This window comes from Oncorhynchus nerka, linkage group LG13, assembly GCF_034236695.1.
Source record: "Oncorhynchus nerka isolate Pitt River linkage group LG13, Oner_Uvic_2.0, whole genome shotgun sequence".
Lineage (NCBI taxonomy): Eukaryota > Metazoa > Chordata > Actinopteri > Salmoniformes > Salmonidae > Oncorhynchus > Oncorhynchus nerka.
Window position 1 is genome coordinate 18365654 of NC_088408.1, and position 27550 is coordinate 18393203.

A 27550-nucleotide genomic window follows, 5' to 3' on the forward strand; every position below is an offset into this window, starting at 1 on the left:
AGAGACAAAGAGATGTTGAGAGACCACAGACAGAGGGGAGAGAAAGAGACAGAGAGAGGGAGAGACCACAGAGAGAGGTGGAGAGAGGGGGAGAGAGAGGCTGATAGACCATAGAGAGAGGGTGTGAGAGGGGGAGAGAGAGAGGGTGATAGACCACAGGGAGCACAGGAGAGAGAGAGACAGAGACTGAGAGACCACAGATAGAGGGGGAGAGAGACAGCGAGATGTTGAGAGACCACAGAGAGAGGGTGTGAGAAAGAGAATGAGAGAGACTGAGAGAGGGGAGAGAGAGAGACAGAGAGAGAGGGGGAGAGAGACAGAGAGAGGCTGATAGACCACAGAGAGAGGGTGTGAGAAAGAGAATGAGAGAGGCTGAGAGACACAGAGAGAGGGGAGAGAGAGAGACAGAGAGAGAGGGAGAGACCCACAGAGAGAGGTGGAGAGAGAGGCTGATAGACCACAGAGAGAGGGTGTGAGAAAGAGAATGAGAGAGGCTGAGAGACCACAGAGAGAGGGGGAGAGAGAGAGACAAAGAGAGGCTGAGAGTCCACAGACAGAGGGGGGGAGAGAGAGAATGAGAGAGGCTGTGAGTCCACAGACAGCAGGGGAAAGAGAGAGACAGAGAGAGGCTGAGAGACCAAAGAGAGAGGGGGAGAAAGTGAGACAGAGAGGGTGAGAGACCACAGAGATAGGGTGTGACAAAGAGGAAGAGAGAGGGTGTGAGAGGGAGGGAGAGAGAGGCTGAGATGCCACAGAGAGAAGGAGACAGGAAGAGAGAAAGAGAGAGGCTGAGAGGGGGAGAGAGAAGGGGTGATAGACCACAGGGAGCACAGGAGAGAGAGAGACAGAGGCTGAGAGCCCACAGAGAGGGGGAGAGAGAGAGAGACAGAAGCTGAGAGTCCACAGAGAGAGACAGAGAGAGGGTGATAGACCACAGGGAGCGCAGGAGAGAGAGAGACAGAGTCTGAGAGAGAGACAGAGAGAGGCTGAGAGTCCACAGAGAGAAACACATAGAGAGGGTGTGAGAGAGAGACAGACAGAGGCTGAGAGACCATAGAGAGAGGGAGAGAGAGAGAGTCAGTGAGAGGCTGAGAAACTGCAGAGAGAGGGGGGAGAGAGAGACAAAGAGAGGCTAAGAGAACATAGAGAGAGGGAGAGAGAGCGCAAACACAAACAGACCCAACAGATCCCCAGGACAGCAACACAATTCGACCCAACCAAATCATAAGAAAACAAAAATATAATTACTTGACACATTCGAAAAGGGGAAATGGGGATACCTAGTCAGTTGTACAACTGAATACCTTCAACTGAAATTTGTCTTCCGCATTTAAACCCAACCCCTCTGAATCAGAAGTGCGAGGGGCTGTCTTTACATCCATGTGTTCGGCTCCTGGGGAACAGTATATTAACTGCCTTGCTCAGGGGCAGAACGACAGATTTTTACCTTGTCAGCTTGGAGATTCTCTAACCACTAGAATTTACAAAAAAACACAGCAAACTAGAATGATATTTGGCCCTAAACAAAGAGTACACCGTGGCAAAATACCTGACCACTGTGTCTGACCCAAAATGAAGGAAAGCTTTGACTATGTACATCTCAGTGAGCATAGCCTTGCTATTGAGAAAGGCCGCCGTAGGCAGACCTTTTTTGTTGTGTTTTTGTGTTATCATCTTAATGTTTTATAGTAAATAAAACTAATCCCATGACAGAAAGCAATGACAGACATCTTAATGACCAAAATTCATATTTTTCTATCTGGGATTGGGCTCAATTCTGAAATACATGATGGGACTGATGGCTGGTGGAAATACCATCTTTACTATAATCAAATTTGTATATATATGTATACATGTCGCTCTTGCTGCTGGTGAGTCTCTTATCCACTTCTACGCAGACGACATCATTCTGTATACATCTGGCCCTTCTTTGGACACTGTGTTAACAAAACTCCATACGAGCTTCAATGCCATACAACTCTCCTTCCGTGGCCTCCAACTGCTCTTAAATGGAAGTAAAACTAAATGCATGCTGTTCAACCGATCGCTGCCTGCACCTGCCCGCCCGTCCAACATCACTACTCTGGACGGTTCTGTCTTAGAATATGTGGACAACTACAAATACCTAGGTGTCTGGTTAGACTGTAAACTCTCCTTCCAGACTCACATCAAACATATCCAATCCAAAGTTAAATCTAGAATTGGTTTCCTATTTCGCAAACAAAGCCTCATTCACTCATGCTGCCAAACATACCCTTGTAAAACTGACCATCCTACCGATCCTCAACTACGGCGACGTCATTTACAAAATAGCCTCCAATACCCTACTCAATAAATTGGATGCAGTCTATCACAGTGCCATCCATTTTGTCACCAAAGCCCCATATACTACCCACCACTGCGACCTGTACGCTCTCGTTGGCTGGCCCTCACTTCATACTCGTCGCCAAACCCACTGGCTCCATGTTATCTACAAGACCCTGCTAGGTAAAGTCCCCCCTTATCTCAGCTCTGGTAACCATAGCAGCACCCACCTGTAGCATGCGCTCCAGCAGGTATATCTCTCTAGTCACCCCCAAAACCAACTCTTACTTTGGCCGCCTCGCCTTCCAGTTCTCTGCTGCCAATGACTGGAAAGAACTGCAAAATTCTCTGAAACTGGAAACACTTATCCCCCTCACTAGCTTTAAGCACCAGCTGTCAGAGCAGCTCACATATTACTGCACCTGTACATAGCCCATCTATAATTTAGCACAAACAACTACCTCTCCGTCTACTGTATTTATTTATTTATTTTGCTCCTTTGCACCCCATTATTTCTATATCTACTTTGCACATTATTCCACTGCAAATCTACCATTCCAGTGTTTATTTATTTATGTTTTACTTGCTATATTGTATTTACTTCGCCACCATGGCCTTTTTTGCCTTTACCTCCCTTATCTCACCTCATTTGCTCACATTGTATATAGACCCATTTTTCTACTGTATTATTGACTGTATGTTTGTTTTACTCGATGTGTAACTCTGTGTTGTTGTATGTGTCGAACTGCTTTGCTTTATCTTGGCCAGGTCGCAATTGTAAATGAGAACTTGTTCTCAACTTGCCTACCTGGTTAAATAAAGGTGAAATAAATAAATACAATAAATATATAATACTGTAGTATGCTGAGGCACTATTTTAAGAAAAAGTATAATTTACAGAATAATACTTTTTTTTTTTTTGGACACGCTATGTTAATTTCATTTACATCACCCTGTCATGACTTTCCCAGGAAGATATACACTATACAGTGGGGCAAAAAAGTATTTAGTCAGCCACCAATTGTGCAAGTTCTCCCACTTAAAAAGATGAGATAGGCCTGTAATTTTCATCATAGGTACACTTCAACTATGACAGACAAAATGAGAAAAAGAAATCCAGAAAATCACATTGTAGGATTTTTAATGAATTTATTTGCAAATTATGGTGGAAAATAAGTATTTGGTCACCTACAAACAAGCAAGATTTCTGGCTCTTACAGACCTGTAACTTCTTCTTGAAGAGGCTCCTCTGTCCTCCACTCGTTACCTGTATTAATGGCACCTGTTTTAACTTGTTATCAGTATAAAAGACACCTGTCCACAACCTCAAACAGTCACACTCCAAACTCCACTATGGCCAAGACCAAAGAGCTGTCAAAGGACACCAGAAACAAAATTCTAGACCTGCACCAGGCTGGGAAGACTGAATCTGCAATAGGTAAGCAGCTTGGTTTGAAGAAATCAACTGTGGTAGCAATTATTGGGAAATGGAAGACATACAAGACCACTGATAATCTCCCTCGATCTGGGGCTCCACGCAAGATCTCACCCCGTGGGGTCAAAATGATCACAAGAACGGTGAGCAAAAATCCCAGAACCACACGGGGGGACCTAGTGAATGACCTGCAGAGAGCTGGGACCAAAGTAACAAAGCCTACCATCAGTAACACACTACGCCGCCAAGGACTCAAATCCTGCAGTGCCAAACGTGTCCACCTGCTTAAGCCAGTACATGTCCAGGCCCGTCTGAGGTCCTGGAGTGGCCTAGCCTGTCTCCAGATCTCAACCCCATAGAAAATCTTTGGAGGGAGTTGAAAGTCCGTGTTGCCCAGCAACAGCCCCAAAACATCACTGCTCTAGAGGAGATCTGCATGGAGGAATGGGCCAAAATACCAGCAACAGTGTGTGAAAACCTTGTGAAGACTTACAGAAAACGTTTGACCTCTGTCATTGCCAACAAAGGGTATATAACAAAGTATTGAGATAAACTTTTGTTATTGACCAAATACTTATTTTCCACCATCATTAGCAAATTAATTAATTAAAAATCCTACAATGTGATTTTCTGGATTTTTTTTCTCATTTTGTCTGTCATAGTTGAAGTGTACCTATGATGAACATTACAGGCCTCTCTCATCTTTTTAAGTGGGAGAACTTGCACAATTGGTGGCTGACTAAATACTTTTTTCCCCCACTGTATGTACAAAGTATGTGGACAACTGTTCAAATGGCTGGATTTGGCTATTTCAGCCACACCTGTTGATGTATACAATCGAGCACACAGCCATGCAAGGGAAACATTGGCAGTAGAATGGCCTTAATGAGGAGCTCAGTGACTTTCAACGTGGCACCGTCACCTTTCCAACAAGTCAGTTAGTCAAACTTCAAAATCAAATCAAATTTATTTATATAGCCCTTCGTACATCAGCTGATATCTCAAAGTGCTGTACAGAAACCCAGCCTAAAACCCCAAACAGCAAGCAATGCAGGTGTAGAAGCACGGTGGCTAGGAAAAACTCCCTAGAAAGGCCAAAACCTAGGAAGAAACCTAGAGAGGCTATGTGGGGTGGCCAGTCCTCTTCTGGCTGTGCCGGGTGGAGATTATAACAGAACATGGCCAAGATGTTCAAATGTTCATAAATGACCAGCATGGTCGAATAATAATAAGGCAGAACAGTTGAAACTGGAGCAGCAGCACAGTCAGGTGGACTGGGGACAGCAAGGAGTCATCATGTCAGGTAGTCCTGGGGCACGGTCCTAGGGCTCAGGTCCTCTGAGAGAGAGAAAGAGAGAATTAGAGAGAGCATATGTGGGGTGGCCAGTCCTCTTCTGGCTGTGCCGGGTGGAGATTATAACAGAACATGGCCAAGATGTTCAAATCTTCATAAATGACCAGCATGGTCGAATAATAGTAAGGCAGAACAGTTGAAACTGGATCAGCAGCATGGCCAGGTGGACTGGGGACAGCAAGGAGTCATCATGTCAGGTAGTCCTGGGGCATGGTCCTAGGGCTCAGGTCAGTTGAAACTGGAGCAGCAGCATGGCCAGGTGGACTGGGGACAGCAAGGAGTCATCATGTCAGGTAGTCCTGGGGCATGGTCCTAGGACTCAGGTCCTCCGAGAGAGAGAAAGAAAGAGAGGAGAAAATTAGAGAACGCACACTTAGATTCACACAGGACAGCGAATAGGACAGGAGAAGTACTCCAGATATAACAAACTGACCCTAGCCCCCCGACACATAAACTACTGCAGCATAAATACTGGAGGCTGAGACAGGAGGGGTCAGGAGACACTGTGGCCCCATCCGAGGACACCCCCGGACAGGGCCAAACAGGAAGGATATAACCCCACCCACTTTGCCAAAGCACAGCCCCCACACCACTAGAGGGATAACTTCAACCACCAACTTACCATCCTGAGACAAGGCTGAGTATAGCCCACAAAGATCTCCGCCACGGCACAACCCAAGGGGGGGCGCCAACCCAGACAGGATAACCACAACAGTGAATCAACCCACTCAGGTGATGCACCCCCTCCAGGGACGGCATGAGAGAGCCCCAGTAAGCCAGTGACTCAGCCCCTGTAATAGGGTTAGAGGCAGAGAATCCCAGTGGAAAGAGGGGAACCGGCCAGGCAGAGACAGCAAGGGCGGTTCGTTGCTCCAGAGCCTTTCCGTTCACCTTCCCACTCCTGGGCCAGACTACACTCAATCATATGACCCACTGAAGAGATGAGTCTTCAGCAAAGACTTAAAGGTTGAGACCGAGTTTGCGTCTCTGACATGGGTAGGCAGACCGTTCCATAAAAATGGAGCTCTATAGGAGAAAGCCCTGCCTCCAGCTGCTTGCTTAGAAATTCTAGGGACAATTAGGAGGCCTGCGTCTTGTGACCGTAGCGTACGTGTAGGTATGTACGGCAGGACCAAATCAGAGAGATAGGTAGGAGCAAGCCCATGTAATGCTTTGTAGGTTAGCAGTAAAACCTTGAAATCAGCCCTTGCTTTGACAGGAAGCCAGTGTAGAGAAGCTAGCACTGGAGTAATATGATCCAATTTTTTGGTTCTAGTCAGGATTCTAGCAGCCGTATTTAGCACTAACTGAAGTTTATTTAGTGCTTTATCCGGGTAGCCGGAAAGTAGAGTATTGCAGTAGTCTAACCTAGAAGTGACAAAAGCATGGATTAATTTTTCTGCATCAGTTTTGGACAGAAAGTTTCTGATTTTTGCAATGTTACGTAGATGGAAAAAAGCTGTCCTCGAAATGGTCTTGATATGTTCTTCAAAAGAGAGATCAGGGTCCAGAGTAACGCCGAGGTCCTTCACAGTTTTATTTGAGACGACTGTACAACCATTAAGATTAATTGTCAGATTCAACAGAAGATCTCTTTGTTTCTTGGGACCTAGAACAAGCATCTCTGTTTTGTCCGAGTTTAATAGTAGAAAGTTTGCAGCCATCCACTTCTCCTTATGTCTGAAACACATGCTTCTAGCGAGGGCAATTTTGGGGCTTCACCATGTTTCATTGAAATGTACAGCTGTGTGTCATCCGCATAGCAGTGAAAGTTAACATTATGTTTTCGAATAACATCCCCAAGAGGTAAAATATATAGTGAAAACAATAGTGGTCCTAAAACGGAACCTTGAGGAACACCGAAATTTACAGTTGATTTGTCAGAGGACAAACCATTCACAGAGACAAACTGATATCTTTCCGACAGATAAGATCTAAACCAGGCCAGAACATGTCCGTGTAGACCAATTTGGGTTTCCAATCTCTCCAAAAGAATGTGGTGATCGATGGTATCAAAAGCAGCACTAAGGTCTAGGAGCACGAGGACAGATGCAGAGCCTCGGTCCGATGCCATTAAAATGTCATTTACCACCTTCACAAGTGCAGTCTCAGTGCTATGATGGGGTCTAAAACCAGACTGAAGCATTTCGTATACATTGTTTGTCTTCAGGAAGGCAGTGAGTTGCTGCGCAACAGCCTTCTCTAAAATTTTGGAGAGGAATGGAAGATTCGATATAGGCCGATAGTTTTTTATATTTTCTGGGTCAAGGTTTGGCTTTTTCAAGAGAGGCTTTATTACTGCCACTTTTAGTGAGTTTGGTACACATCCAGTGGATAGAGAGCCGTTTATTATGTTCAACATAGGAGGGCCAAGCACAGGAAGCAGCTCTTTCAGTAGTTTAGTTGGAATAGGGTCTAGTATGCAGCTTGAAGGTTTAGAGGCCATGATTATTTTCATCATTGTGTCAAGAGATATAGTACTAAAACACTTGAGCGTCTCTCTTGATCCTAGGTCCTGGCAGAGTTGTGCAGACTCAGGACAACTGAGGTTTGGAGGAATACGCATGTTTAAAGAGGAGTCCGTAATTTGCTTTCTAATAATCATAATCTTTTCCTCAAAGAAGTTCATGAATTTATCACTGCTAAAGTGAAAGTCATCCTCTCTTGGGGAATGCTGCTTTTTAGTTGGCTTTGCGACAGTATCAAAAAGGAATTTCGGATTGTTCTTATTTTCCTCAATTAAGTTAGAAAAATAGGATGATCGAGCAGCAGTAAGGGCTCTTCGGTACTGCATGCTACCGTCTTTCCAAGCTAGTCGGAAGACTTCCAGTTTGGTGTGGCGCCATTTCCGTTCCAATTTTCTGGAAGCTTGCTTCAGAGCTCGGGTATTTTCTGTGTACCAGGGAGCTAGTTTCTTATGAGAAATTTTTTTAGTTTTTAGGGGTGCAACTGCATCTAGGGTATTGCGCAAGGTTAAATTGATATCCTCAGTTAGGTGGTTAACTTATTTTTGTCCTCTGGCGTCCTTGGGTAGGCAGAGGGAGTCTGGAAGGGCATCAAGGAATCTTTGTGTTGTCTGTGAATTTATAGCACGACTTTTGATGTTCCTTGGTTGGGGTCTGAGCAGATTATTTGTTGCAATTGCAAACGTAATAAAATGGTGGTCCGATAGTCCAGGATTATGAGGAAAAACATTAAGATCCACAACATTTATTCCATGGGACAAAACTAGGTCCAGCGTATGACTGTGACAGTGAGTGGGTCCAGAGACATGTTGGACAAAACCCACTGAGTCGATGTGAATATGTGAATATTAAAGTCACCAAAGATTAGAATATCATCTGCTATGACTACAAGGTCCGATAGGAATTCAGGGAACTCTGTGAGAAACGCTGTATATGGCCCAGGAGGCCTGTAAACAGTAGCTATAAAAAGTGATTGAGTAGGTTGCATAGATTTCATGACTAGAAGCTCAAAAGACGAAAACGTCATTTTTTTTTGTAAATTGAAATTTGCTATCGTAAATGTTAGCAACACCTCCACCTTTGCGGGATGCACGGGGGATATGGTCACTAGTGTAGCCAGGAGGTGAGGCCTCATTTAAAACAGTAAATTCATCAGGCTTAAGCCATGTTTCAGTCAGGCCAATCACATCAAGATTATGATCAGTGATTAGTTTGACTATAATTGCCTTTGAAGTAAGGGATCTAACATTAAGTAGCCCTATTTTGAGATGTGAGGTATCATGATCTCTTTCAGTAATGACAGGAATGGAGGTGGTCTTTATCCTAGTGAGATTGCTAAGGCGAACACCGCCATGTTTAGTTTTGCCCAACCTAGGTCGAGGCACAGACACGGTCTCAATGGTGATAGCTGAGCTGACTACACTGACTGTGCTAGTGGCAGACTCCACTATGCTGCCTGGCCTGCACCCTATTTCATTGTGGAGCTAGAGGAGTTAGAGCCCTGTCTATGTTGGTAGATAAGATGAGAGCACCCCTCCAGCTAGGATGGAGTCCGTCACTCCTCAGCAGGTCAGGCTTGGTCCTGTTTGTGGGTGAGTCCCAGAAAGAGGGCCAATTATCTACAAATTCTATCTTTTGGGAGGGGCAGAAAACAGTTTTCAACCAGCGATTGAGTTGTGAGACTCTGCTGTAGATGTTATGCAGGTGAGTGAGGACCCAAAAGCGGTTTAACAGAAACAGAGTCTTTTAATGTCCAAACACAGGGAAGACATAAATCCTCTTCAGATGTATCGGTTGACAAAATAGACAACCCGCAGAGAGGGCGACAAATAAATCATAAAGTCCTCTGATCTTTACAGGAGAGTCCCCTTCTAGCAGCAGAGGAGAATAGCAGGGTTAGCGGCAACAGACTGCTGGTCTCTCTGGGTAGGCGCGGGTTGTAGAGGACAGAGGTACCTGATCACACGTAGCATCTGATGAAGAGGCAGATTACGACAGGACGGGACAAGGGTGAAGCAAACGAGAATCTGACAAAGACAGAAGCAGAAACAGAGAGGGAAATAGAGACCTAATCAGAGGGAAAAAGGGAACAGGTGGGAGAGAGTAAACGAGGTAGTTAGAGGAGATGAGGAACAGCTGGGGGAAGGAAAGGGAGAGAAGGTAACCTAATACGACCAGCAGAGGGAAACGAAGTGAAGAGAAAGAACAGGAACAAGACATAACATGACAATACATGACAGTACCCCCCACTCACCGAGCGCCTCCTGGCGCACTCGAGGAGGAAACCTGGCGGCAACGGAGGAAATCATCGATCAGCGAACGGTCCAGCACGTCCCGAGATGGAACCCAACTCCTTTCCTCAGGACCGTACCCTCCCAATCCACTAGGTACTGATGACCACGGCCCCGAGGACGCATGTCCAAAATCTTACGGACCCTGTAGATAGGTGCGCCCTCGACAAGGATGGGGGGAGACGAACGGGGGCGCGAAGAAAGGGCTTAACACAGGAGACATGGAAGACCGGGTGGACGCGACGAAGATGTCGCGGAAGAAGAAGTCGCACTGCGACAGGATTAATGACCTGAGAAATACGGAACGGACCAATGAACCGCGGGGTCAACTTGCGAGAAACTGTCTTAAGGGGAAGGTTTTGAGTGGAAAGCCATACTCTCTGACCGCGACAATATCTAGGACTCTTAGTCCTACGCTTATTAGCGGCTCTCACAGTCTGCGCCCTATAACGGCAAAGTGCAGACCTGACCCTCTTCCAGGTGCGCTCACAACGTTGGACAAAAGCCTGAGCGGAGGGGACGCTGGACTCGGCGAGCTGGGACGAGAACAGAGGAGGCTGGTACCCGAGGCTACTCTGAAAAGGAGATAGCCCGGTCGCAGACGAAGGAAGCGAGTTGTGAGCGTATTCTGCCCAGGGGAGCTGTTCTGCCCAAGACGCAGGGTTACGAAAAGAAAGACTGCGTAAGATGCGACCAATAGTCTGATTGGCCCGTTCTGCTTGACCGTTAGACTGGGGGTGAAAACCGGAAGAGAGACTGACGGAAGCCCCAATCAAACGGCAAAACTCCCTCCAAAATTGAGACGTGAATTGCGGACCCCTGTCCGAAACGGCGTCTGATGGAAGGCCATGAATTCTGAAAACATTCTCAATGGTGATTTGTGCCGTCTCTTTAGCAGAAGGAAGCTTAGCGAGGGGAATAAAATGAGCCGCCTTAGAGAACCTATCGACAACCGTTAGAATAACAGTCTTCCCCGCTGACGAAGGCAGTCCGGTAATAAAGTCTAAGGCGATGTGAGACCACGGTCGAGAGGGAATGGAAAGCGGTCTGAGACGGCCGGCAGGAGGGGAGTTACCGGACTTAGTCTGCGCGCAGTCCGAACAAGCAGCCACGAAACGACGCGTGTCACGCTCCTGAGTGGGCCACCAAAAAACGCTGGCGAATAGAAGCAAGCGTACCCCGAACGCCGGGGTGGCCGGCTAACTTGGCAGAGTGAGCCCACTGAAGAACGGCCAGACGAGTAGGAACGGGAACGAAAAGAAGGTTCCTAGGACAGCGCGCGGCGACGGAGTGTGAGTGAGTGCTTGCTTTACCTGCCTCTCAATTCCCAGACAGTCAACCCGACAACACGCCCCTCAGGGAGAATCCCTCGGGGTCGGTGGAGGCTACTGAAGAACTGAAGAGACGGGATAAAGCATCAGGCTTGGTGTTCTTAGAGCCCGGACGATAAGAAATAACGAACTCGAAACGAGCGAAAAACAGCGCAAAACGAGCCTGACGCGCATTAAGTCGTTTGGCAGAACGGATGTACTCAAGGTTCCTATGGTCAGTCCAAACGACAAAAGGAACGGTCGCCCCCTCCAACCACTGTCGCCATTCGCCTAGGGCTAAGCGGATGGCGAGCAGTTCGCGGTTTCCCACATCATAGTTACGTTCCGACGGCGACAGGCGATGAGAAAATACGCGCAAGGGTGGACCTTGTCGTCAGAATGGGAGCGCTGGGAAAGAATGGCTCCCACGCCCACCTCTGACGCGTCAACCTCGACAATGAACTGTCTAGAGACGTCAGGTGTAACAAGGATAGGTGCGGATGTAAAACGCTTCTTGAGGAGATCAAAAGCTCCCTGGGCAGAAACGGACCACTTAAAGCACGTCTTGACAGAAGTAAGGGCTGTGAGAGGAGCTGCCACCTGACCGAAATTACGGATGAAACGACGATAGAAATTCGCGAAGCCGAGAAAGCGCTGCAGCTCGACACGTGACTTAGGGACGGGCCATCGCTGACAGCTTGGACCTTAGCGGGATCCATCTTAATGCCTTCAGCGGAAATAACAGAACCGAGAAATGTGACGGAGGAGGCATGAAAAGAGCACTTCTCAGCCTTCACATAAAGACAATTCTCTAAAAGGCGCTGGAGGACACGTCGAACGTGCTGAACATGAATCTGGAGTGACGGTGAAAAAATCAGGATATCGTCAAGGTAAACGAAAACAAAGATGTTCAGCATGTCTCTCAGTACATCATTCACTAATGCCTGAAAGACAGCTGGAGCGTTAGCGAGGCCGAACGGCAGAACCCGGTATTCAAAGTGCCCTAACGGAGTGTTAAACGCCGTTTTCCACTCGTCCCCCTCCCTGATGCGCACGAGATGGTAAGCGTTACGAAGGTCCAACTTAGTGAAAATCCTGGCTCCCTGCAGGATCTCGAAGGCTGAAGACATAAGGGGAAGCGGATAACGATTCTTAACCGTTATGTCATTCAGCCCTCGATAATCCACGCAGGGTCCCGTCCTTTTTCTTAACAAAGAAAAACCCTGCTCCGGCGGGAGAGGAGGAAGGGACTACGGTACCGGCGTCGAGAGCTACAGACAAATAATCTTCGAGAGCCTTACGTTCGGGAGCCGACAGAGAGTATAGTCTACCCCGGGGGGGAGTGGTTCCCGGAAGGAGATCAATACTACAATCATACGACCGGTGCGGAGGAAGGGAGGTGGCCCTGGACCGACTGAACACCGTGCGCAGATCGTGATATTCCTCCGGCACCCCTGTCAAATCACCAGGCTCCTCCTGTGAAGAAGAGACAGAGGAAACAGGAGGGATAGCAGACATTAAACACTTCACATGACAAGAGACGTTCCAGGAGAGGATAGAATTACTAGACCAATTAATAGAAGGATTATGACACACTAGCCAGGGATGGCCCAAAACAACAAGTGTAAAAGGTGAACGAAAAATTAAAAAAGAAATGGTTTCGCTATGATTACCAGAGACAGTGAGGGTTAAAGGTAGCGTTTCACGCTGAATCCTGGGGAGAGGACTACCATCCAAGGCGAACAAGGCCGTGGGCTCCCTAACTGTCTGAGAGGAATGTCATGTTCCCGAGCCCAGGCTTCGTCCATAAAACAGCCCTCCGCCCCAGAGTCTATCAAGGCACTGCAGGAAGCTGCCGAACCGGTCCAGCGTAGATGGACCGACAAGGTAGTACAGGATCTTGAAGGAGAGACCTGAGTAGTAGCGCTCACCAGTAGCCCTCCGCTTACTGATGAGCTCTGGCTTTTACTGGACATGAAATGACAAAATGACCAGCGGAACCGCAATAGAGACAGAGGCGGTTGGTGATTCTCCGTTCCCTCTCCTTAGTCGAGATGCGAATACCCCCAGCTGCATAGGCTCAGCACCTGAGCCAGTGGAGGAAGATGGTAGTGATGCGGAGAGGGGGCAACGGATAACGCGAGCTCCCTTCCACGAGCTCGGTGACGAAGATCAACCCGTCGTTCTATGCGTATAGCGAGTTCAATCAAGGAATCCACGCTGGAAGGAACCTCCCGGGAGAGAATCTCATCCTTTACCTCCGGGAGACTCCTCCAGAAAACGAACGAGCAAAGCCGGCTCGTTCCAGTCACTGGAGGCAGCAAGAGTGCGAAACTCTATAGAGTAATCAGTTATGGATCGATTACCTTGACATAGGGAAGACAGGGCCCTGGAAGCTTCTTCCCCAAAAACAGAACGATCAAAAACCCGTATCATCTCCTCCTTAAAGTTCTGATACTGGTTAGTACACTCAGCCTCGCCTCCCAGATTGCCGTGCCCCACTCACGAGCCCGTCCAGTAAGGAGAGATATGACGAGGCGATACGAGCTGTGCCCCTGGAGTATGTGTTGGGCTGAGAGAAAACACAATATCACACTGGGTGAAGAACGAGCGGCATTCAGTGGGCTCCCCAGAGTAACACGGCGGGTTATTAATTCTGGGCTCCGGAGACTCGGAAGCCCTGGAAGTAGCCGGTGGATCGAGGCGGAGATGGTGAATATGTTTCGAGAGGTCGGAGACTTGGGCGGCCAGGGTCTCAACGGCATGTCGAGCAGCAGACAATTCCTGCTCGTGTCTGCCTAGCATCGCTCCCTGGATCTCGACGGCTGAGTGGAGAGGATCCGAAGTCGCTGGGTCCATTCTTGGTCAGATTCTTCTGTTATGCAGGTGAGTGAGGACCCAAAAGCGGTTTAACAGAAACAGAGTCTTTTAATGTCCAAACACAGGAAGACATAAATCCTCTTCAGATGTATCGGTTGACAAAATAGACAACCCGCAGAGAGGGCGACAAATAAATCATAAAGTCCTCTGATCTTTACAGGAGAGTCCCCTTCTAGCAGCAGAGGAGAATAGCAGGGTTAGCGGCAACAGACTGCTGGTCTCTCTGGGTAGGCGCGGGTTGTAGAGGACAGAGGTACCTGATCACACGTAGCATCTGATGAAGAGGCAGATTACGACAGGACGGGACAAGGGTGAAGCAAACGAGAATCTGACAAAGACAGAAGCAGAAACAGAGAGAGAAATAGAGACCTAATCAGAGGGAAAAAAGGGAACAGGTGGGAGAGAGTAAACGAGGTAGTTAGAGGAGATGAGGAACAGCTGGGGGAAGGAAAGGGAGAGAAGGTAACCTAATACGACCAGCAGGGGGAAACGAAGTGAAGAGAAAGAACAGGAACAAGACATAACATGACAATACATGACAGTAGAGCTCATCACTCCCCCTAACTGGGAGGGGGCCAGAGACAATTACTCAATGCCGACACATCTTTCTAGCTGATATGCACACAGAAGCTATGTTGCGCTTGGTGATCTCTGACTGTTTCATCCTAACATCGTTGGTGTCGACGTGGATAACAATATCTCTATACTCTCTACACTCGCCAGTTTTAGCTTTAGCCAGCACCATCTTCAGATTAGCCTTAACGTCGGTAGCCCTGCCCCCTGGTAAACAGTGTATGATCGCTGGATGATTCGTTTTAAGTCTAATACTGCGGGTCAAACTTCTGCCCTGCTAGAGCCTCCCCGGTCAACTTTAAGTCTGGTTATTGTGAAGTGGAAACGTCTAGGAGCAACAACGGCTCAGCCGTCTAGGAGCAACAACGGCTCAGCCGCGAAGTGGTAGGCCACACAAGCACACAGAAATGGACCTCCGAGTGCTGAAGCATGTGCGCATAAAAATCGCCTGTCCTCGGTTGCAACACTCACTACCGACTTCCAAACTGCCTCTGAAAGCAAAGTCAGCACACTGTTTGTCGGGAGATTCACAAAATAGGTTTCCATGGCCGAGCAGCTGCACACAAGCCTAAGATCACCATGTGCAATGCCAAGCGTCAGCTGGAGTGATGTAAAGCTCACCACCATTGGACTCTGAAACAGTGGAAACGTGTTCCCTGGAGTGATGAATCACACTTCACCATTTGGCAGTCCGACAGACAAATTTGGGTTTGGCTGATGCCAGGGGAATGCTACCTGCCTTAATGCATAGTGCCAACTGTAAAGTTTGGTGGAGGAAGAATAACGGTCATGATTCTGGCTTAAGCCCCTTTAGTTCCAGTGAAGGGATATTTTAACGGAACAGCATACAATTACATTCTAGATGATTCTGTTCTTCCAACTTTGTGCCAACAGTTTGGGGAAGGTCCTTTCCTGTTTCAGCATAACAATGCCCCTGTGCACAAAGCGAGGTCCATACAGAAATGGCTTGTCGAGATCGGTGTGGAAGAACCTGACTGGCCTGCACAGAGCCCTGACCTCAACCCCATAGAGCATCTTTTGTATGATTCGGAACATTGACTACAAGTCCGGCCTAATCGCCCAACATTGGTGCCCGACCTCACTAATGCTCTTGCGGCTGAATGGAAGCAAGTCCCCGCAGCAATGTTCCAACATCTAGTGGAAAGCCTTCCCAGAAGAGTGGAGGCTGTTAGGGGGGACCAACTCCATATTAATGCCCATGATTTTGGAATAAGATGTTTGATAAGCAGGTGTCCACATACCTTTGGTCATGTTGTGTAGCTCACAAATTCCAGTGCAGTATCTTTTTCAACATATATACTTTTATATAATACACCCTCCATTCCTTCAGCACTAATGACATTACCTGCTGGTATTTGATTACATTTTTATTTAATCTGCTGGAGGCCATTTGTCTCTCCCTCTTTCTCCTATGCCCAGTAGAGGCTGAGTGGTGAAGGCGTTATATTACATCCGAGGAACAGTTCTTCCCTTGTGCCTGGTTCTTGGTTTGCTCCCCCCCTCTCTCTCTCTCTCTCTCTCTCTCTCTCTCTCTCTCTCCATATCTGGGCTGTGCCCTCAGGCCAAGTTGGTGCTCTAGACAACTTGTGATTCATGACTGAGTTTCTCGACGGTCATCTGACTCAAGACATGCATTAACAAGGCAGCTAAAGTGAGGGTGTAACCTGTAACCTGTAAACATACCTGATGCTCATGTAGGGGTCATAGTGGCAATGTGTTGTTCTAATGTCATAGTTACATCATTATGAAATAGTATGTAAATAGAGTTCTGGTTTCTGAGAAATGTGTTAATTGAAAGTACTACGCTACCTTTGAAAAGTTTGGGGTCACCTAGAAATGTCATTGTTTTTGAAAGAAAATCACATTTTTTCCCATTAAAATAACATCAAATTGATCAGAAATACAATGTAGACATTGTAAATTAATATTGTACCTGGAACCGGCAGATTCTTTATGGAATATCTACATAGGCGTACAGAGGCCCATTATCATCTCTCCTGTGTTCCTGTGTTGTGCTATCTAATACAAGTTTATCATTTTAAAAGGCTAACTGATCATTAGAAAACCCTTTTGCAATTTGGTTAGCACAGCTGAAAAATGTTGTTCTGATTAAAGAAGCAATAAAACTGGCCTTCTTTAGACTAGTTGAGTATCTGGAACATCAGCATTTGTGGGTTCGATTACAGGCTCAAAATGACCAGAAACAAAGAACTTTCTTCTGAAACTCATCAGTGTATTCTTGTTCTGAGAAATGAAGGCTATTCCATGCGAGAAATTGCCAATAAACTGAAGATCTCGTACAACGCTGTGTACTACTCCCTTCACAGAACAGAGCAAACTGCCTCTAACCAGAATAGAAAGAGGAGTAGGAGGCCCCGGTGCACAACTGAGCAAGAGGACAAGTACATTATAGTATCTAGTTTGAGAAACAGACGCGGCACAAGTCCTCAACTGGCAGCTTCATTAAATAGTACCCACAAAACACCAGTCTCAACGTCAACAGTGAAGAGGCGACTCCGGGATGCTAGCCTTCTAAGCAGAGTTACAAAGAAAAAGCCATAGCTCAGACTGGCCAATAAAAATAAAATATTTAGATGGGCAAAAGAACACAGACACATGACAGAGGAACTCCAGCCAGCATCCCAGAGTCGCCTCTTCACTGTTGACATTGAGATAAGATTTTTGCAATTCGTTCCAGTCATTGGCAGCAGAGAACTGGAAGGAAATGTGGCCAAAGTATGTGTTGGCTTTGGGGATGACTAGTGCAATATACCTGTTGGAGCGGTTGCTACGGGTGGGTGTTGCTATGGTGACCAGTGAGATGAGATAAGGCGGGGCTTTACCTATCAAAGACTTATAGATGACCTGGATCCAGTGGCTTTGGCGACGGATATGTAGTGAGGGCCAGCCAACGAGAGCATACAGGTCACAGTGGTGGGTAATATATGGGGCTTTGGTGATAAACGGATGGCACTGTGATAGACTACACCCAGTTTGCTGAGTAGAGTGTTGGAGGCTATTTTGTAAATTACATCGCCAAAGTCAAGGATCGGTAGGATAGTCAGTTTTACGAGGGTTTGTTTGGCGGCGTGAGTGAATGAGGCTTTGCTGAGGTATAGGAAGCTGATTCTAGATTTAATTTTGGATTGGAGATGCTTAATGTGAGTCTGGAAGGAGAGTTTACAGTCTAACCAGACACCTAGTTATTTGTAGCTGTCCACATATTCTAGGTCAGAACCGTCCAGAGTAGAGATGCTAGTCGGGCAGGAGGGTGCGGGCAGCAATCAGTTGAAGAGCATCCACTTAGTTTTACTAGGATTTAAGAGCAGTTGGAGGCCACGGAAGGAATGTTGGATGGCATTGAAGCTCATTTGGAGGTTTGTTAGCACAGTGTCCAAAGAAGGGCCAGATGTATACAGAATGGTGTCGTCTGTGTAGAGGTGGATCAGAGAATCACCAGCAGCAAGAGCGACATCAATGATATATACAGAGAAAAGAGTCAGCCCGTGAATTGAACCCTGTGGCGTCCCAATAGAGGCTGCCAGAGGTCCGGACAACAGGCAATTTGACGCACTGAACTCTATCTGAGAAGTAGTTGTTGAACCAGGCGGGGCAGTCATTTGAGAAGCCAAGGCCATTGAGTCTACCGATAAGAATGCGGTGATTGACAGAGTCGAAGGCCTTGGCAAGGTCTATGAAGACGGCTACACAGTACTGTCTTTTATCGATGGAGGTTATGATATAGTTTTGGACCTTGAGCGTGGCTGAGGTGCACCCATGACCAGCTGGGAAACCAGATTTCATAGTGGAGAAGGTATGCTGGGATTCGAAATGGTCAGTCATCTGTTTATTAACTTGGCTTTCGAAGATTTTAGAAAGGCAGGGCAGGATGGATATAGGCCTATAACAATTTGGGTGCAGAGTTCTGTCTCCCCCTTTGAAGAGGGGGATGACTGTGGCAGCTTTCCAATCTTTGGGGATCTCAGACGATACAAAAAAGAGGTTGAATAGGCTAGTAATAGGGGTTGCAACAATTTGGGTGGATCATTTAAAAAAAAGAGAGTGTCCAGATTGTCTAGACAAGCTGATTTGTACGGATCCAGATTTTCCAATTCTTTCAGATCATCAGCTGTCTGGATTTGGGTGAAGGAGAAGCGGGGGAGGGGTTGGGCTAGTTGCTGCAGGGGGTGCTGAGATGTTGGCCGGGGTAGTGGTAGGCAGTTGGAAAGCATGGCCAGCCGTGGAAAAATGCTCATTGAAATGATTGATTATCGTGGATTTATTGGTGGTGACAGTGTTTCCTATCCTCAGTACAGTGGTCAGCTGGGAGGAGGTGCTCTTATTCTCCATGGACTTTCATTGTCCCAAAACTTTTTGGAAGTAGTGCTACAGGAAGCAAATTTCTGTTTGAAAAAGCGAGCCTTAGTTTTCTTAACTGACTAAGCATATTAGTTCCTGACATCCCTGTAAAGTTGCATATCTCGGGGGCTATTCGATACTAATGCAGAATGCACGGGATGTTTTTGTGCTGGTCAAGGGCAGTCAAGTCTGGGGTGAATTAAGGGCTATATCTGTACTTAGTTCTACATTTTTTGAATGGGGCATGCTTATTTACAATGGAGAGGAAAGCACTTTTGAAGAGCATCCAGGCATCCTCTACTGACGGGATGAGGTCAATATCTTTCCAGGATACCCGGACCAGGTTGATTAGAAAGGCCTGCTCGCTGAAGTTTTTTAGGGTGCGTTTGACAGTGATGGTCGTTTGACCGCAGACCCACTACGCACGCAGGCAATGAGGCAGTGATCGCTGAGATCCTGGTTGAAGACAGCAGAGGTGTATTTAGAGGGCAAGTTGGTCAGAATGAAATCCTTCAGGGTGCCCATGGTTACAGATTTATGGTTGTACCTGGTAGGTTCCTTGATAATTTGTGTGAGATTGAGGGCATCTAGCTTAGATTGTAGGATGGCCGGGGTGTTAAGCATGTCCCAGTTTAGTTCACCTAACAGTACGAACTCTGAAGATAGATGGGGGGCGATCAATTCACATATGGCATCCAGGGCACAGCTGGGGGTCTATAATAGGCGGCAATGGTGAGAGACTTGTTTCTGGAAAGGTGGATTTTTAAAAGTAGAAGCTCAAATTATTTGGGCACAGACCTTGATAGTTTGACAGAACTCTGCAGGCTATCTCTGCAGTAGATTGCAACTCCGCCCCCTTTGGCAGTTCTATCTTATCGGAAAATGTTATAGTTAGGAATGGAAATTTCAGGATTTTTGGTGGCCTTCCTAAGCCAGGATTCAAACACGGCTAGGACATCGTGGTTGGCGGAGTGTGCTAAAGCAGTGAATAAAACAAACTTAGGGAGGAGGCTTCTGACGTTAACATGCATGAAACCAATGCTTTTTTTTATTGTTACAGAAGTCAAGAAATGAGAGCGCCTGGGTAATGGGAGTGATGCTGGGGGCTGCAGGGCCTGGGTTAACCTCTACATCACCAGAGGAACAGAGGAGGAGTAGGATAAGAGTACGGCTAAAGGCTAAAAGAACTGGTTGTCTAGTGGGTTCGGAACAGAGAGTTAAAGGAGCAGGTTTCTGGGCACGGAAGAATAGATTAAAGGCATAATGTACAGACAAGGGTGTGGTAGGATGTGAGTACAGTGGAGGTAAGCCCAGGCATTGAGTGACAACGAGAGAGGGTTTGTCTCTAGAGACACTATTTAAGCCAGGTGCAGTCACCTCATGTGTGGTAGGTGTAACATAAGGGCTAGCCAAGGCATATTGAACAGGGTTGGATGCTCTACAGTTAAATAAAACAAAAATGACTCACCAAAACAGCAATAGACAAGGCATATTGACATTATGGGTGGCATGTGTGGCCGAGTGATTATAGGGTCCTTTGAGTAGCGAGGCGAGCTGGAGGCATGGCGATTCAGACAGCTACCAGGCCGGGGATAGCAGCAAGCTAGCAGATGGGCCTCAGGCGGACGTCGCAATGGGAGAGCCTGTTGAAACCCCCTTGGACGGTTACATCGGCAGACAAGTCGTGATGGATCGGCGGGGCTCCGTGTCGGCAGCAAAGGGTCCAGACCAATTGACAAAGGAGGTATTGAAGCCCACAAATTATCTGATGGATTTATTTGGCTAGTCGGGAGATGGGCCTAGTTCAAGGCTAGCTCCAGGCTAACTGCTGCTTGCTTCAGGACAGCGACGTTAGCCAGGAGTAGCCACTTGGATAGCAGCTAGCTAGTTGCGATGATCCAGAGTAAAGGTTCAGAGCTTGCGGTAGGAATCCGGAGATGTGGTGCAGAAAAGCAGTCCGATATGCTCTGGGTAGATATCGCGCTTTGCAGGCTGGCAGGAGTTGACTGGGCTGACGCTGGCAGATTTCCGAGTTAACGGTGATGACCGCTAGCAGTGGCTAACTGACTACTAGCTAGTAGTTAGTTAGTTAGCTGACTAGCTTCTGATGGAGGGTCCAGTAATAAAGTATAAAAATAGCAGATCCGTACCACATTGGGTGAGGCGGTTTGCAGGAGAGTATGTTCAGTCCGTAGATGGAAAATTAGATTTAAAAACCTAAAAAATATATACAAAATATATACGAATAAAAACTATATATACAAAGGACGGAAGAAAACAATCAAAACAGACATCCCATTGCTACGCCATCTTGGAACCGTGGGTCTGAGTACCCACATTATTTTTTTGTGGGCACGCGGACCCACCCATCCCTGGTTTAGGGTATAGGGATGTCCCAAGGATGCCGGATAGCACTAACCATTTTGACAGGGTTCCCATGAGTTCCTCATTGTTCGCTGAAATAAAAACTGACAAAGAGATAACAAGTACTTTTTATGGCAACCCAGCAGAAGTGTTGCGGCAGATTTTTTATGAATTCTCGATCAGAGCTCTTCTACGGATGTGCTTATGTGTTTAAATGTTTTCTTGATAATTACGATTTTAACTGAAGACTAAACAGTCAGATCATGTCAAACGCAACACAGAAAAGCTCTCAGAACCCATTAAATGAATAAAACCCATTACCAAACATTTCATTACTTTTTGTAGGAAAGTGGTTCAAGATATCAATAGTGTGTACCAGCTTTTAAGACGTACGCTTATATCTTCAAGATTCCCAGGCTACTCCTAAGAGCCTGTCTATCTCTGCTTCCCAGAACAATATGCAACTTTATCAGGCTATAAAAATACCATAAGTCACTCTTCTTAACCATATCTCAAAGCATCACAATTCTTCTGAAACTTTCACAGGGGAATTTTCCTTGTAAACACTACACCAGCAAGTAAAATTAGTGTCAGTGGCAACGAAGACATAGCTTACAATGCACAACAGTCAGTGAACTGGAAAAAAACAGACAGTGCCCAAGGCCTTAATAATGCATGGAATAGCACTGTAAAACATTTAAAAGAGCTTCCTTGCATTCAGCTCCAGTAGACAGCCCTTTCGGGCGTACATTTTCATTCGTTCAAACTATACCTCTTTATGCAGATGCTCTGATTGGTTTAATTATGATTGTAACCGATTAAGTGTGTCTTAACAACTCTCGTAGCTATCTCAGCCTGAATCATAATGATACAGGGAGTTTGAGTTTGGAGTTTTGCTTTAAGTGATGTGGGGTGTTGCTAGTCTCTCCCCCTCTCTCTCTCTCTCTCTCTCTCTCTCTCTGTCTCTCTCTCTCTGTCTCTCTCTCTCTCTCTCTCTCTCTGTCTCTCTCTCTCTCTCTCTCTCTCTCTCTCTGTCTCTCTCTCTCTCCCTCTGCTGCTACTTTTGCTCACATGTTGTCAGACAAACGTTAGAAGAGGGGCCCTTAACGTTCTTGAGGCAGCTGGTGGTCAGAGCATAGTCAGAGAGAGAGTAGAGTTACGCACGCATCCCAGGACAGCTCCCGGATGGCAGGGTAGCGAGGGGCTCGTAACTTTAAAGAGAGCGGCGTCTGTTGGGCAGTGGGTAGCAAGCGACAGACGTGTGTGGGGAGGAAACTACAGGCACCAGTCAGGACGCCGACAGTCGGTTTGCTTCCTCCTTAACTTAACCCTTGATCAGCCTCAACCCAACTGTTGTCTTTTTTCTCATGTTGTTTAACTCCTCTAACTTCTGTGCCTGGCGATGAGCTCAACGTGGTCTCTTGTTTCAAGGCTGGGGTGTCTTGGAGGAATGTGAGGGCAGGCTCACAGAGAGGCAGAGGCGCTGGAGAGGTCAGAGGGCACCTTAGGGGGATGGTGGTGGAGAGGGGGGGAGTTATGGGGGAAGTGATGGGGGGAATTCCAGGGGAATGGCTGAGAACAAAAGAGGAGTTATAGGGGTCAGGGTAAGACATGCTGTGGGGCCAGAGAGCTGGAAGATGTGGACATGAGGACACAGAGTGCATTAAGCACCAATGACAGTCCCCCAATTGGGCACAGAAGTTAGCTCAATGTGTAGTTTTGATTTACATTTGGTTGAGTTGTCAACTAACGTGAGTTCAATGTGAAATCAACAAAAATGTCACCAAGTCATTGGATTTAGGTTAAAAGTTGGGTGACAAAATATGAAATTACATTACAGTTTTCCACGTTGATTCAATGTCATCATATATAATTTGGGGGTTGAAATGACATGGAAACAACGTTGATATGCCCAGTTTTTGCCCAGTGGGTTCGTCTGCGGTTGACAGGAACTGAGGTGTGCTTTTTACTGTCTAAAGCTCGAGGGGGGAAATGACAGGTGCCTGCTTTGTTGGAAATGGGGCCTCTCCTGTCTGACTAGATGATTTCAATGTTTCAGTTCTGTTCCACCTGAGGAGAGAGGACGGAGGTTGAGGGTGAGATTGAGGGTGTTACAGGCATTCTTTCCTCATGGCTATCTCCATACAGAAACAAGCCAATTAGAAAGAAAGAAACTGGTATGTGGAGAAAAATAATGCACTCTAACTCTACTTCCCTAACGACGCAAGCATACCTCACTGTGCTGGTAGCCGGGAGTTGGAGCATTTATTTGTTTCTCTTTCGGGGGAGTTTTCTCACTGTTTACTCTCCTTGTCTGCTGTTGCTGTTGCAGCTCAGCACTGGTCTGTATCAGGGAGAGGAAAACTGCATGCACCACATCTCAGGAAACTTTATCCCTTTTCCTGTTGTGGCCAATTCACGAGTGGGACTCGCTAATCGCTGGCACTGCTTTCTGAGGCCTGTTGGGACAGGAGGGTAGAAGGCCTGCTTTATGAGGCCTGTTGGGACAGGAGGGTGAGAAGGCCTGCTTTATGAGGCCTGTTGGGACAGGAGGGTGAGAAGGCCTGCTTTATGAGGCCTGTTGGGACAGGAGGGGGAGAAGGCCTGCTTTATGAGGCCTGTTGGGACAAGAGGGGGAGAAGGCCTGCTTTATGAGGCCTGTTGGGACAGGAGGGGGAGAAGGCCTGCTTTCTGAGGCCTTTTGGGACAGGAGGGGGAGAAGGTGGTCTCTGTAAACTCCATCTTCCTTACTGGATGGGTGTGTGTGTGTGTGTGTGTGTGTGTGTGTGTGTGTGTGTGTGTGTGTGTGTGTGTGTGTGCACGTGTGTGCCGTGTGTGTGTGTGTTTGGTTGGCTGTAGTTCTGCTGATGTTTGTGCTGATTAGTGTTAGTTGGTGTGGGGTGGGCACGCCCTGGTCGGCCCATTCCCATGGGAACACAGTGAACGCGAACAGCTTGTTTTTGCTTCCTTTGACGAGGCTGCTGCTGCTGCTGCTGCTAGGATTCTGACAGCTTTATGGAGGTCTGATATATAATCTTTCTTTCTTTCTTTTTTTACCTAGTTTGAGTTTGGACTTAGTTTTGAGTCCGTGTTTGTTTTATGGTTGTCATGTATTTAACCTGTATGTTGATCAAATGTGGTTTAAGTCCTATTTGGAGTTCTTAGTTTGGGGTTTTTAATCAGTGTATCATGTCTGCCATCTGTTCATTTAGGTAGAGATATGTGTTGATCAGATTTAGTTTATTTTTTATGTTAATTCCTTGTCACAGTCTGACAGGTTGAACTTGTACTTGAGGTTGAGTACAATCCTCTGCTGAATTATCGGATCTGTCTGAGCCAAATGAGTCAGGTTAGTGTTACCTCTCCACGCCCAGCGTACTAACACTAGGCTCTGGTCATGACCCCTCAGCGTCTTAAGGGGAAATTCCACATTACATAAACAGGAAAATAACTTTAAAATGTTCCCCCCTCCAAAATAATAAAATCCCTGTAAATTTACACTCCGGTCATTAACATATAAGTAATTGGAGACCAATCTTGAATCTCGATCAGAAGAGTGAGAGAGAGGGAGCTTTCAAACTAGCTAAGATTAGATATGGCAGATTGCTATGGTGAGAAGTCGTCAACATGCTATGGGCCTGGTCCCATATAAAGAAATGTCTTGAATCATCAATATTTTACAAGGGTTTAAACCTAGATGAAAACAAAAGCGTTTTGTCTTGGTTAATAGGAAGCAACAAAGGTTTAACGTTGGATAAACACATTGCCTATCTCGGTCTAACAACTAGAAACAAACTACCCCACTGCACACATCAAAGGAAGTTCCATAACCTCAAATTCTCAAATACTCCGTCCCCCATCTCTCTTAAACATTACAAACACAAGCCACTAGCCGAATCCACAGTAGAAAGGCTCAAATAAAATTGAAGTGTACATTTATTGTGCAAACGACTACCACTCTTTATGGTGTTTTTATTCCTTAATGAAAACATATTCCAGGAAACCCCTGACACAGGCCTCTCACGGGAGTCCACAACCTCTGTGTGTGTGTGTGTGTGTGTGTGTGTGTGTGTGTGTGTGTGTGTGTGTGTGTGTGTGTGTGTGTGTGTGTGCGTGCGTGCGTGCGCGTGTGTGTGTGTGTCTGTGCTTCTCTTCACCAATGCAGGCAGGGTCGAGGCCGCCACTACGCTGCCCGGGATGCCTGGCTAATTACATCATTTTGAAGACGGCATAAAAGCACTTTACAAGCAAGAGCAACTGGAACACCTGGACACACCACTGCTGCTCAGCTCAGCTTGCTAACATGGCCGCCGTCTTCCTCCTCTCCTGACAGGCCGAGGCGGCATTTGGTCTTTGTACGAACGTCAAAGGGCCCCCCTGAGGTTTTCTTTCCATATATTTTTTTTAAACTCCCACTTTTTTTTTTTTTTAAGTTACTGACAATCCACCTTCACATTCAGTCGCATGGCCCATAAGTCTCTCTCTGGCGTGCTCTGAATGGTCTTAATAAATGCTGTTTCCTGGATGGGGAGTATGGCATGGGTACAACATAAACTTGTTCGGGGCAAGCTACTGAAAAAGAAAACAGTCTTGTTTCATCACACACCCCCAGAGCCGAACCCTACCACTCATAAATTTAACACGGCAGTTAGCCTAGTGGTTAGAGCATTGGGCCAGCTAGATCAAATCCCTGAGCTGTTGTTCTACCCCTGATAAAGGCAGTTAACTCACCCTACCTCCCATCAGTTTAACCCCACCTCCCATCAGTTTAACCCCACCTCCCATCAGTTTAACCCTACCTCCCATCAGTTTAACCCTACCTCCCATCAGTTTAACCCCACCTCCCATCAGTTTAACCCTACCTCCCATCAGTTTAACCCTACTCCCCATCAGTTTAACCCTACTCCCCATCAGTTTAACCCTACTCCCCATCAGTTTAACCCTACCTCCCATCAGTTTAACCCTACTCCCCATCAGTTTAACCCTACTCCCCATCAGTTTAACCCCACCTCCCATCAGTTTAACCCTACCTCCCATCAGTTTAACCCTACTCCCCATCAGTTTAACCCTACTCCCCATCAGTTTAACCCTACCTCCCATCAGTTTAACACTACTCCCCATCAGTTTAACCCTACACCCCATCAGTTTAACCCTACTCCCCATCAGTTTAACCCTACTCCCCATCAGTTTAACCCCTCCCATCAGTTTAACCTCCCATCAGTTTAACCCTACCTCCCATCAGTTTAACCCTACCTCCCATCAGTTTAATCAGTTTAACCCCCTCCCATCAGTTTCCTCCCATCAGTTTAACCCTACTCCCCATCAGTTTAACCCTACTCCCCATCAGTTTAACCCTACTCCCCATCAGTTTAACCCTACCTCCCATCAGTTTAACCCTACTCCCCATCAGTTTAACCCTACTCCCCATCAGTTTAACCCCACCTCCCATCAGTTTAACCCTGCCTCCCATCAGTTTAAACCTACCTCCCATCAGTTTAACCCTGCCTCCCATCAGTTTAACCCTGCCTCCCATCAGTTTAACCCTACTCCCCATCAGTTTAACACTACTCCCCATCAGTTTAACACTACTCCCCATCAGTTTAACACTACTCCCCATCAGTTTAACCCTACTCCCCATCAGTTTAACACTACTCCCCATCAGTTTAACACTACTCCCCATCAGTTTAACACTACTCCCCATCAGTTTAACCCCACCTCCCATCAGTTTAACCCTACTCCCCATCAGTTTAACACTACTCCCCATCAGTTTAACCCCACCTCCCATCAGTTTAACCATTCTCCCCATCAGTTTAACCCCACCTCCCATCAGTTTAACCCTACTCCCCATCAGTTTAACACCACTCCCCATCAGTTTAACACTACTCCCCATCAGTTTAACCCTACTCCCCATCAGTTTAACCCTGCCTCCCATCAGTTTAACCCTACCTCCCATCAGTTTAACCCTGCCTCCCATCAGTTTAACCCTGCCTCCCATCAGTTTAACCCTACTCCCCATCAGTTTAACACTACTCCCCATCAGTTTAACACTACTCCCCATCAGTTTAACCCCACCTCCCATCAGTTTAACCCTACCTCCCATCAGTTTAACACTACTCCCCATCAGTTTAACACTACTCCCCATCAGTTTAACCCTACTCCCCATCAGTTTAACCCTGCCTCCCATCAGTTTAACA